General features: G+C 52.3%; 1 protein-coding gene across 1 annotated transcript in view; it reads left to right on the top strand.

The window, feature by feature from the left end:
- The first annotated feature begins 5,639 nt into the window (after positions 1-5,639).
- The window catches only part of LOC102454458 (olfactory receptor 6C74-like), a 71,243-nt gene continuing 67,420 nt past the window's right edge, over positions 5,640-9,462 (top strand). Inside the window, exon 1 of the mRNA XM_075912061.1 lies at positions 5,640-5,821. The gene's annotated coding sequence lies outside the window, so the exon portion shown is untranslated. The remainder of the gene's footprint in view (positions 5,822-9,462) is intronic.

Here is a 9,462-nt window from a genome sequence, read left to right as displayed (position 1 = left end):
CATATGATTTTATGATTCTGTGATATACAACAACCATTTCCGACATCACACTGTATGACTATGAATCTACCCAAAACGAAACTCTGAACTCACGCAGCTGGGCCTCTTTCGGGTAATAGTGCTCACAAATTTGGCTCCTGAAACCCTGAGGTCTGAGCACAGCTGGGCAGACGTTAGGGTTTGCTGGGGGATGCTTTTGGAGCAGAGACGGGAAGACAAATTGGAGGATTGGGCCAAAAGAAATCGGATGAGGTTCAACAAGGACAAGTGCAGAGTCCTGCCCTTGGGATCAAAGAATCCCATGCATTGGTACAGGCTGGGAACTGACTAGCTAAGCAGAAGTTCTGCAGAAAAGGCCCTGGGGACTACAGTGGGTGAGAAGCTGGATATGGGTCAACAGTGTGCCCTTGTAGCTTAGAAGGTATATTAGGGTGCATTAGCAGGAGCGTGGCCAGCAGATCTAAGAAAAAGTGATGATTCCCCTTTATTCGGCACTGGGGAGGCCACATCTGGAGTATTGTGTCCTGTTCTGGGCCCCCCACTACAGAAAGGAGGTGGACACATTGGAAACAGTTCAGCGAAGGGAATTGATAATGATTCGGGGGCTGGAGCACATGACCTACAAGGAGAAGTTGAGGGATTTGGGTTTGTTTAGTCTGCAGAAGAGAAGAGCGAGGGGGGATATGGCAGCAGCCTTTAACTCCCTGAAGGGGGTTTCAAAGAGGATGGGGAGAGGCTGTTCTCAGTGGGGGCAGATGGCAGAACGAGGAGCAATGGGCTCAAGTTGCAGTGAGGGAGGTCTAGGTTGGAGATTAGGAAAAACGATTTCCCTAGGCGGGTGGGGAAGCGCTGGGCTGGGTTCCCTAGGGAGGGGGTGGAATCTCCATCCCTAGAGGTGTTTCAGTCCTGGCTTGACCAAGCCCTGGCTGGGATGGTTGAGTTGGGTTGGTCCTGCTTTGGGCAGGGGGCTGGACTCGATGACCCCTGAGGTCTCTGCCAGGCCTGGGATTCTGGGATTCTATAATTCTAAGAACCAGAAGGAGGGCAGAGCCTTCGGGGAAAGAGACAGGAGGGGGAAGAGGTGGGGCTAGGGGGGTCCCCAAGGGAAGAGACAGAGGAGGGGGAAGAGGTGGGGCTAGGGCAGGGCCCAGAGGGGAGAGGCAAAGGAAGGGGAAGAGGTAGAGCTAAGGGGTCCTCAAGGGAATGGCAGAGAAGGGGGAAGAGGTGGGGCTAGGGGCCCCTTGAGAGAAGAGGTGGGAGGGGGAAGAGGTGGGGCTAGGGGGCCCTCGAGGGAAGAGGTGGGAGGGGGAAGAGGTGGGGCTAGGGGTCCCACGAGGGAAGAGGCAGAGGAGGGGGAAGAGGTGGGGCTAGGGGTCCCACGAGGGAAGAGGTGGGAGGGGGAAGAGGTGGGGCTAGGGGGCCCTCGAGGGAAGAGGCAGAGGAGGGGGAAGAAGTGGGGCTAGGGGTCCTACGAGGGAAGAGGTGGGAGGGGGAAGAGGTGGGGCTAGGGGGCCCTCGAGGGAAGAGGTGGGAGGGGGAAGAGGTGGGGCTAGGGGTCCCACGAGGGAAGAGGCAGAGGAGGGGGAAGAGGTGGGGCTAGGGGTCCCACGAGGGAAGAGGTGGGAGGGGGAAGAGGTGGGGCTAGGGGTCCCACGAGGGAAGAGGTGGGAGGGGGAAGAGGTGGGGCTAGGGGCCCCTCGAGGGAAGAGGTGGGAGGGGGAAGAGGTGGGGCTAGGGGTCCCACGAGGGAAGAGGTGGGAGGGGGAAGAGGTGGGGCTAGGGGCCCCTCGAGGGAAGAGGTGGGAGGGGGAAGAGGTGGGGCTAGGGGTCCCACGAGGGAAGAGGTGGGAGGGGGAAGAGGTGGGGCTAGGGGTCCCACGAGGGAAGAGGTGGGGCTAGGGGCCCCTCGAGGGAAGAGGTGAGAGGGGGAAGAGGTGGGGCTAGGGGTCCCACGAGGGAAGAGGTGGGAGGGGGAAGAGGTGGGGCTAGGGGTCCCACGAGGGAAGAGGTGGGGCTAGGGGCCCCACGAGGGAAGAGGAAAGGAGGGGGAAGAGGCGGGGGTCAGGGATCCTCGAAGGAAGAGGCAGAGGAGGGGGAAGAGGCGGGGGTCAGGGATCCTCGAAGGAAGAGGCAGAGGAGGGGGAAGAGGCGGGGGTCGGGGATCCTCGAAGGAAGAGGCAGAGGGTGGTGGGGGCTGAGGGGAAGAGGCAGACCAGGGGCAGAAAGACGTGCAGTGTGGATGGGCTACCCCTCCAAAGTCAGGTGGGCGGTCCTATTAGGGGAGGCTTTGCCCCCTCCCTCCAGCCCCCTGGAGCAACCACGGAGCCATCGCCCATGGCTCAGAGTACCACTGGCCCGCCAACTCCTCCCTCCTCCCACTTCCGTCGGGTTCTGGCCCCGGTGCCAGCGGGAGATCGGTGGGGCAGCTATTTCACTGTGGACGGCCCCAGAAATGCTCAGCTAACAAGGGGCGCATGTTCAGCGCAGAGGGGCCTTCCCCGGGGGTCGGGAATCACTGGAGTTGTCTTTAAAGCAGTGGTCCCCAAATGCATGAAGCTGTGCCCCTCCCCCATGCCTGTCTCCACCCCCTGGACCTCCCTGGGCTGGGAGTGGGCTCCTAAGAACATCAGAACAGCCAGCCTGGGTCAGACCAAAGGTCCATCCAGCCCAGTGTCCTGTCTGCCCACAGTGGCCAATGCCAAGTGCCCCAGAGGGCATGAACAGAACAGGGAATCATCCAGTGATCCCTCCTCCATCACCCATTCCCAGCCTCTGTGAAACAGAGGCAATGACACCATCCCTACCCATCCTGGCTAATAAGCATTGAGGGACCTAACCTCCATGAATGTACCTAGCTCTTTTTTGAATCCTGTTAAATTCCGAGCCTTCACAATAACCTGTGGCAAGGAGTTCCGCAGGTTGACTGCGCACTGAGGGAAGTCATTAAGTTTGCAGTACGCTTATTAAGTTTGCAGATGATACCAAACTGGGTGGGGTTGCGACTTCTTTGGAGGACAGGGACATAATTCAAAATGACCTTAGCAAGTTAGAGAAATGGTCAGAGGTAAACAGGATGAGGTTTAATAAAGAGAAATGCAAAGTGCTCCACTTAGGAAGGAACAATCAGTTCCATACATACAAGATGGGAAGCGACTGTCTAGGAAGGAGCAGGGCAGAAAGGGATCTAGGGGTCATAGTGGACCACAAGTTGAATATGAGTCAACAGTGTGATGCTGTTGCAAAAAAAGCAAATATGATTCTAGGTTGTATCAACAGGTGTGTTGTAAGCAAAACTCGTGAAGTCATTCTGCCGCTCTACTCTGCACTCGTTAGGCCTCAGCTGAAGTACTGTGTCCAGTTCTGGGCACCACATTTCAAGAAAGATGTGGAGAAATTGGAAAGGGTCCAGAGAAGAGCGACAAGAATGATTAAAGGTTTAGAGAACATGACCTATGAAGCCAGGCTTCATGAACTGGGCTTGTTTAGTTTGGAAAAAAGAAGATTAAGGGGGGACATGATAGCGGTTTTCAAATATCTAAAAGGGTGTCACAAGGAGGAAGGAGAAAATTTGTTCCTCTTGGTTTCTGAGGACAGGACAAGGAGTAATGGGCTTAAAGTGCAGCAGGGGAGGTTTAGATTGGACATTAGGAAAAAATTCCTAACTGTCAGGGTGGTCAATTATTGGAATAAATTGCCAAGGGAGGTGGTGGAATCTCCCTCTCTGGAGATATTTAAGAACAGGTTAGATAGACATCTGTCAGGGATGGTGTAGACGGAGCTTGGTCCTGCCTTGAGGGCGGGGGGCTGGACTCGATGACCTCTCGAGGTCCCTTCCAGTCCTATTATTCTATGATTCTATAAGAAAAAGCTTTCTTTTGTTTGTTGTGAACCTGCTACCTAGCAATATCAATTGCTGACCCCTAGTTCTTATGTGATGGGAACAAGTCAATCACTTTTCCTTGTTCGCTTTCCCCACACCTGTCATGTTGGCTAGTCCTCTGTAAAAGGGGTCACTGAGGGGGTGAGGAGGCCAGAGCTGGGTGTAGGTCTGGGAGCAGCGGCGAAAGCTGGGGCTGGGAGCAGGATCAAAGCTTCTGCCCAGCCCTCAGGGCTGGTAGCTAGGCCCTAGCCAAGTGCAGAACTGGGCAAGGCTGGGGACTGGGCCAGGCACAAGGCCAGGAGCCAGGATTGCAGAGAGAGTCAGGGCCGGAGCAGAGGTGGGGGCAGGGTGCGGCTGGAAGGCTCTTTCTCCCTGATCCCCCATGGGAGGGGTCCAGCACCCCCCCCCCCAGATGTTCCTCTGCACCCCCACTGGTGGGCGCACCCCTTAGTTTGGGGAACTTCTGTTTCAAAGCAAGGCAGGCTGATTTTCTGAAAGAGCTGCTCGAAATCGAGCAGGAACCGATTTGGGGAAGTCCCTCGGCCTGTGTGGAAGAGGAGGCCGAACCAGATGCTCCCAGGATCCCTGGTGGCCCTTCTAGACTAGGAACCGACCAGAGGTCCCGGCAGTGGCCACATGAAACCCTCATAGGAGTCATTGTCCTCTGAGCCATCCTAGCGCACGAGCCCCCGGCCCATTGGCAAATTCAGGGAGTTCCCCACCCTCCTCCTTTGCTCCTAGATGCATGACCTTGCTGTCCGTTGGGTTAAAACACATCTTGATCTAACAGGGGCAGCTTAACTGGCAATCCAATATAGCCGCCTGGTCCCCTGCATGCGTGGTCGGTTTTGCTGCCGCGGCGGCACATCGGGCGCATCTCAGAGGGGGGGAATTGTGTACGGTGGCCCAGAGGCCTATCCTGGAGAGGGCCGGATGAACACAGAGGTTTTAGAAGCACAGGGTCTGGGTGAAGGGGTGGTTACCCTCCCCTCAGGGGAGTGCCGAGCCACGCCAGCAGCCGGTCTCTTCCAGAAGCAGCGTGGTGCCACGGCAGAAGCCTACACCCCGACCCCCTGCCCTGCTCCTGCGTCCAAACTTCCTCCCACATCCTACCCCCCTCGGCCCCAGACTGGAGCCTCCCATCCCAACTCCTCCCAGAAAGAAACTCCTCCATCCCAACTCCTCCCAGAAAGAAACTCATACAAACAGTTTAGAAAAGAGGAGACTGAGAGGGGATAGGATAGAGGTCTATAAAAGCATGAGTGGTGTGGAGAGGGCCGATAAAGAAAAGTTATTTATTAGTTCCCTAAATAGAAGAACTAGATGACACCAAATGAAATTAACGGGGAGCAGGTTTAAAACGAATAAAAGAAAGTTCTTCTTCACACAGGTGTAGTCAACCTGTGGAACTCCTTGCCGGAGGAGGCTTTGAAGGCTAGGACTATAATAGAGTTTAAAGAGAAGCTGGATAAATTCATGGAGGTTAGGTCCTTAAAAGGCTATGAGCCAGGGGATAAAATGGTGTCCTTGGCCTCTGTTTGTCAGAGGCTGGAGAGAGATGGCAGGAGACAAATCGCTTGATCATTGTCTTCGGTCCACCCTCTCTGGGGCACCTGGTGCTGGCCACTGTCGGCAGACAGGATACTGGGCTAGATGGACCTTTGGTCTGACTCAGTACTGCCGTTCTTATGTTATTATGTTCTAACAGCAGCTGTAAGGCTTCAGAGGGGGAGCGAGTTAGTCCGTAACGGGAAAAACTTAAAAAAACACGACCAGTCTAGCGGCACCTTAAAGAAAAACAAACCATGTAGGTGGTATCAAGAGCTTTTGCACTTCTCCTCTGTGCCCACAAAAACTCATGACCCCATCTACATGTTTTGTTCGTCTTTAAAGTGCCGCTAAACTAATCATTGTTGTTCGTGTTTTTCCAGCTGTTCTAAGGTAAGAAGTGGGCTATTTTGAATGAATGTAACTATAGTCTACATGTTTTTAAGACAACTATCATCCCAGAATAGCCTTAGGTTAATTAAAAGGCAAGCTTAGGTTAGTGTGAAGCACCATCCTGCCATAATTGTGATCACGTTGTTTTAAATTAGGCAAAAGACTTGAATATAGGGACCCCCTAAAATCTAATAGCTCCAGGCCTACGGGAAAGGAAATCCGGTCCTGGAACCCTTGCCTCCTGTTTTCGGGTCTTGGGCAGGGGGCTTCTGCTTTGGGCAGGGGGCTGGATTTGATGACCTCCTGAGGTCTCTTCCAGCTCTAGGATTCTATGAAAGGGATGTTGGAAAAACGGGTGAGGGTGCAGAGAAGAGTCACCCAAAATGACTCCAGGCTTAGAGAAAAGGCCTGAGCATCAGAAACTTAGAAAGCGGAGTCTGTTAACATAAGAACATAACAACGGCCTCAGATCAAAGATCCATTTAGCCCAGTGTCCTGTCTGCTGACAGCAGCCTATACCAGATGCTCCAGAGGCAGGGAACACAACAGGTAATCCTCATGTGATCCCTCCCTTGTCACCCACCTCCAGAGAAACTGAGTCTAGGGACATCATTCCTACCCATCCTGGCTAATAACCATTGAGGGACTCAACCTCCAGGAATCTATCTAACTCTTTTTTGAACCCTGTTAAAATTCTAGCCTTCACCTTATCCTGTGGCAAGGAGTTCCACAGGTTGACTGCGCGCTGAGTGAAGAAAAATTTTGTTTATTTTAAACCTGTTGCCTGTTAATTTCATCTGGTGACCCCTAGTTCTTATATTGTGGGAACAAGTAAATAACTTTTCCTTATTCACTTTTTCCACACCTGTCATGATTTTCATAGAATCATAGAACTCTAGAACTGGAAGGGACCTCGAGAGGTCATCGAGTCCAGTCCCCTGCCCTCATGGCAGGACCTAGTACTGTGTAGACTATCCTTGATAAACATTTTACAGACCTCTATCCTATCCCCCCTTAATCTCCTCTTTTCTAAGATGAAAAGTCCAAGTCTTCTTAATCTCTCTTCCAAACCCTACTCAGTTTTGTTTCCCTTTTCTGAACCTTTTCCAATGCCAAGACATCTTTTTTGAGATGAGGCAACTACATCTGTACACAGTATTCAAGATGTGGGTGTACCATGGTTTTATAGAGAGGCAATACGATATTTTCTGTTCTGGTCCTGAAGCGTAAGACTGAGAGATGTGGGTGAAAGTCCAGAAGACCCTCCTTTGGGGGAAAAAATAGAACCAATTGCAGATGGTGGAAACCAAACTGGGCCAGATTTCCGTTAGGGTTTCTAACTGGGAAGGGGATTCCCTGTTGGAAGAAACCACCACGGGAAGAGGTGAATATTCCATTTTCTGCTTGTTTTTGGTGACGATGGTGTGGCCAAATGTAACCCACATCACCTGGCTAATGAAATTGAATGTTGACAAATGTAACGTAAGGGGCACATTGAAAAAAAAATCCCTACTCTACATACAATGTGATGGGGCCGGATTTCGCCACAACTGCTCAAGAGAGAGATCTTGGAGTCACTGTGGGTAGTTCTCCGAAAACATCAACTCAATATTCAGCGGCAGTGAAAACACCAAACCGAATGTTAGGAGTCATTAAAAAAGGGATAGAGAATAAGACAAAAAAGATGAACGGTCTAGAGAACATGAGCTATGAGGGAAGTCTGAAAGAATTGGGCTTGTTTAGTTTGGAAAAGAGAAGATTGAGGGGGGACATGATAGCCGTTTTCAGGTATCTAAAAGGGTGTTACAAGGAGGAGGGAGAAAAATTGTTCTCCTTGGCTTCTGAGGACAGGACAAGAAGCAATGGGCTTAAACTGCAGCAAGGGAGGTTTAGGTTGGACATTAGGAAAAAGTTCCTACCTGTCAGGGTGGTGAAACACTGGAATAAATTCCCGAGGGAGGTTGTGGAGTCTCCATACCTGGAGATATTTCAGAGCAGGTTGGATAGACGTCTAGCAGGATGGTCTAGATGGTGCTTGGTCCTGCCGTGAGGGCAGGGGACTGGACTTGATGACCTCTCGAGGCCCTTTCTACTTCTAGTATTCTATGATTCTTAATGGATCGTCGCCCCTATTAGTTATTCCATGGATTAGAATCCAGCTAACTAGCCGATCGTTACCCATATCAATTCCACACCTGCCCGCATGGATGGGTCAGTCAATGGATTGCACCAGTCTGTGATTGATTTCACTGTGCGTCTCCAAGCCCGCGTCGTGTCTCAGGCCAGATCTAGACTAGACCCAGAAGGTCGGCTTAAGGTACACAGCTCCAGTGACGTAAATAACGTAGCTAGAGTTGACATACTTTAATCCAAGCTTGGCACCACCGGAAGGCCAATGGAAGCCAACACTCCCGTGGGCTTCCCTTACTCCTCACCATTGACAGGGGTGCTGGCAACAATGGGGGGGAGGCACTCTCTGCGTTTGATTTAGTGGGTCCTCGCTAGACCCACTAAATCGCACGCCGGAAGATCGATCGATGGTGCAACAAGCGGGGACAGGGCCTCAAAAGCTTTCTAATGCAATGGATAAAAAGTCAGACACTCCTTTGTAATTGATAAGGCCCTTGGTACATTGCGGGGGGGTCAATTTCAGTGTGATCCCCACTTCGTCATGCAACACATGCCTGGCTGTGTGTTCCAGGAACTCTGGCCCTAGATTCTCTATTGTTTCACCCTTGCTTCTCCCTCCCTGCCCCCCAGTGCCTGCAGCTGGCTCCTGCTGCCATGCTATGCAAATCCCCCTCACGGTTTCACACCTCTGGGGTAATTTTAGCCTGGAACTGTTAGGGCAGCTGGAGCCAGGGCCCGAAAGCAGCTCTGCCCAGAGCCTGGGGAAAGTCCCCACACTTGGGTGTCAGCTGCTGCTGTTCGTTGTTGTGGCCGGTGAGTTTAGGGTCATCACAGCCCCAGGAACAGAAATGTGTAGGCTCAGCTACCTCCCTACCCACCTTGGGACCCCGTGCCCTTCCCAGAACTGGATAAAGGGTCTCATTATGTGGGGTTGTGGGATGAATTGGGAGCCAGGACCCCTGGGCTCTCTTCCTGCTCTGGAAGGGGAGTGAGGTCTAGTGGCTAGAGATGGGAGCCAGGACTCCTGAGTTCCATCCCCAACTTTGGGAGGAAAGTGGAGTCTAGTGGTTAGAACATGGGGGGGGCGTTCTGTAGCTGTGTCTTTGTGGGTCACACCTGAGAACCCCAAATCAGAGGAGTGGGGTAGAGCAGGGGGACTGTGAGCCAGGACTCCTGGGTTCTTTCTCTGTTCTGGCAGGGGAGTGAGGTCTAGTGGCTAGAGATGGGGGTCATAACTCCTAGATTCCATGCCTAAGTTTGGGAGGAAAGTGGAGTCTAGTGGTTAGAACATGGGAGGGGGACTGTGTAACAGTGTCTTCAGTCACGACCGAGTACCCCCAAATCAGGTCACACCGTTGAGAAAAGATCAAATATCTCCCCCCAAATCCTGATGGTTTTTTGCCTACCAAACTAGCAACAAAAGGAAACTTCTCTCTCACCACACTGGCTAACAAGAAGTCATGAAACAGTTGCCTAAGGCCCAGAGTGCTTTGTTTATTTTGGCTTTTTAT

This window comes from Pelodiscus sinensis, chromosome 30 (genome assembly GCF_049634645.1).
Source record: "Pelodiscus sinensis isolate JC-2024 chromosome 30, ASM4963464v1, whole genome shotgun sequence".
In the NCBI taxonomy this organism is placed as follows: Eukaryota; Metazoa; Chordata; order Testudines; family Trionychidae; genus Pelodiscus; species Pelodiscus sinensis.
This window is presented reverse-complemented; position numbering and strand designations above follow the sequence as displayed.